The sequence below is a fragment of the Aotus nancymaae genome, unplaced genomic scaffold (genome assembly GCF_030222135.1).
Source record: "Aotus nancymaae isolate 86718 unplaced genomic scaffold, 86718_ANA_hifiasm-v0.15.2.pri h1tg000006l, whole genome shotgun sequence".
Taxonomy (NCBI): Eukaryota; Metazoa; Chordata; class Mammalia; order Primates; family Aotidae; genus Aotus; species Aotus nancymaae.
The window spans coordinates 10,639,709-10,643,410 of NW_026988417.1; positions in this window are offsets into that span (position 1 = coordinate 10,639,709).

Here is a 3,702-nt window from a genome sequence, read left to right on the forward strand (position 1 = left end):
AAGGAAGTAAAATGCCTCTGTAATCACTCAGAGATAATCACTATTAATATTTAGATGAACATTTTAGATATTTCTAATCCATATAAACATATACAACCATATATTATGTAATTTTACATAAATTTACAATAACATTGCACCTGCTTGTCAGCAATAACTTTTTTCACTTGATAGTATGCTATGAGCTATTTTTCATGTCAACAAATATAGCTCTATACCATCATTTTTAGTGGCTGCAATGTGTCACATTGCATAATTATTCCTCCAATCACTTGTTATTTGATATTAAAATTGTTTCATATGTGTATTTTTATAGAAATGAAATGCGTGGCCCAGCTTAACCCAAACCCAAATTATGACGCATTCATTACCATTGCTTTCTGTCACTCCCCATACCTTTTTATAATACATTGGAAATGTCAATGTTTCTCAATTATTTGCGAAAGATTTTAAATGTTTTTTTAGGATTTCAAGAGGCCAGAAAATGCAGAGACCTGTGAAACAAGAGGGTTTTCCTACTTTCTGAGTGGTGTTAACTTTATTGATTTGATAAGATCTAGAGCTTATACTCTCTCCATTCTCTAATCTTTACATAACACATTGAAGATACAAAGAGACATTTAACAGTCATTGGTGAAACTGGCTTCAAAGACAAAAAACTTAGTTTAAAATGCACTGAGTACCAAGCACTTGACTCCTGGCTATACCTCAATTGCTCCATGCTTAATCGTTCCTCCTCATGAAAGTATATGAAAACTATCCTTTGATTACATTAGGGTAACCATATCATTCCTCACCTAAATGGGACATTTTAGAGAGTAAAATCAGAAGTTACTAATAATCATATGGGACAACTGGCATAAACAAAACTGTCCCTGGCAAGCTGGGACATATGATCCCCCCAAATAGATCAGTTGAAGAAACTAAGACATAGAATGCTTATGTGAACTATCAGAATTCACAGCTAGTAAATTAAACATCGCCTGTTCCAGATCCAGTCCCTTATCATGGATTTCTGCCTTTCTAAATATCTTTGCAAGTCTATTCTTTTGCAGGCACTACTTCTTCCTATTAGGTGGGATCTCATGGACATAATTTTGTCCTTACTGGAAATGCTTACTTGGATGTGTGTGTGTGCATCCAATATACTGGATATATTTTATAATTATGTATTATATAAATATATTGTATGAGTATATACATATAATATCCGTATATATGTATGGATGTATATACATATAAATACATCCTTTTTTATATTTGGATATGCATATAATATGAATGTATTTCTCTTTCCCCAGATGTAGTAAACTACTATGAAACACTTGCTTTTATACTGGACATCTTCAGCATTTTCAAGGAATTCAGCAAAGTGCAGAGGGGTAGTTCATAGGTCCGCCACTAGAGAGAGTGCTGGCCAAGAGTTTGTGTCTGTAGGCTGAAAGTTCAGTGCTTTGTGAAAAAGGAACAAGAGCAGAATTTGTTCCCGTATGTCTCCGAGAGAATGAGATACTTTTCTATACAGCAATAAAATCTTTCTTTCTTTGTTTTGTTTTTTCAGTTCTTGACTGAATTCTAACATCTATCAGTAACTTTTGCTGCTCCATTTGTGTCTTTTATTTTTTCCCCAGAACCCTCTACTCTTTCTTCCTTTTTTTTTTTCAGGAGGGCCCCCCATTCCTCACAGCCCTCCAATCCAGTTTGGAGAGTATTTGGGAATTTGTATGGCTGCATTGCCTTAGAAAAGAAGCCCACATGGAGCATCCTTTACCTCCACTCTTAAGCTGATTTGGCACAGTGCTATCTTGAAACTGGACACACTACTAAAGCATGTGCTGCTCTAGGGACCAAGGGCCACTGACTCTTCTCAGCTTTGAGGGTCTGCTGTCATTTCATCACATTTCCGTGAATGCCTGAAACACCATGCTCTCGGCTGCCCACAGCTTGGATCTGACAGAATGATCGCGATCCTAGCATCCAAATCTACACAATACCTCTACAACCTCTGCACAGGAAACTGGTGAATCTGCATAGAAGGGAAGCTGCTGAATAGTCAACCACGCACTGCACTTGCCCTGATTTCCTGGAAAGACCACCACACAAGTAGCCAGCCTGCTTGTGTACATAACTTGACAGTCAACCCAGTGGTGACCTAACCCCCCACAGAGAGCTCACCAGACAGCCTGATATCCCTCCACGCCTGCTTACACTGAGCTAGAAAGCCAACCTGGTGCCCTCATACCAAGAAAATCCATGTCACCAGTATCACAAACATCTGCAGCTTAAGTCATTGAGGCAATCTCAGACCTCATCAATGAGAATCACAACTTAAGAAATTGTATGGAGACCACACTACTGAGTCCAACCGACACCAAAGCCAATGGACCATACCCAAACAACCCACAGGACCCACCTAAGATCTACTCCATAAAATTAGAAAAAAACAACCCTTCCCCTAGATGCATAGATATCAACATAGACATACAGGAAAGATGGAAAAGGAAGGAGAAAAGGCATCCCCAGTGGAGTACAATAAGTCTTCAGTAACAGACCTCAAAGATATTTACAAAGTGCCTGAAAAGCAATTCAAAAATAATATCTGGGCCGGGTGCGGTCGCTCACGCCTGTAATCCCAGCACTTTGGGAGGCCGAGGCGGGTGGATCACGAGGTCAAGAGATCAAGACCATCCTGCTCAACATGGTGAAACCCCGTCTCTACTAAAAACACAAAAACTTAGCTGGGCACAGTGGCGCGTGCCTGTAATCCCAGCTACTCAGGAGGCTGAGGCAGAATTGCCTGAACCCAGGAGGCGGAGGTTGCAGTGAGCCGAGATCGCACCATTGTACTCCAGCCTGGGTAACAAGAGAAAAACTCCGTCTCAAAAAAATAAAAAAATAATATCTTAGGAAAACTCTGAGATACAAGAGAATATAAACAAAATTTCAACGGAATTAGAAAAAAAAGTTCATGATTTAAATGAGAAATTCAAAAGAGATAGGTGTATTTTTTAAAAGTTAAAAAAAACAGAAGTCTTGGAGCTGAAGAATTTAAAAATAGAAATTTAAAAAATACAATTGAGAGCTTCAATAACAACCTAGATGAAACAAAAGAAAGATTTTTTGAACTTGAGGACAAATCTTTTGAAAAAGCCCAGTTAGAAAGAAAAAAATATGTAACAATTTAAAAATAATGAAAAGCCTATGAGACTTCTAGGACAACATTAAGCAAACAAATGTTCACATTATAGAATCGTCAGTGGGAGATGAAATGGAGAAAGCCATGGAAAACCAATTTAATAAGATAATAGGTAAAGACTTTCTCAAGTGTTGGAGAGCTATAGGCATTCAGATCTAGGAAGAGTGAAGGCCTGCAAAGACATAAAACTCAAAAAGGGTTCCTTGAGGTCACATTGTAATGAAACTGCCAAAAGTCAAAACAAGACAAAGGGATAATTCTAAAAGCTACAAGCGAAAAGCATGAAATCAAATAGAGGGGCTCAGCAGAAATTTATAGGCCAAGAGAGAATAGGCGATATATTAGAAGTGCCAAAAGAAAAAAGAAAAGCCAGACAATAGTACTACATTCAGTAAAGATACAATTACTATCATGAAAATACATGAAAGCATAATATCAGTAGAGATAAATGCATAAATCAAACTCAGAATTATTCAATGATATTAAGGTGCTATGTAAATCTTTCA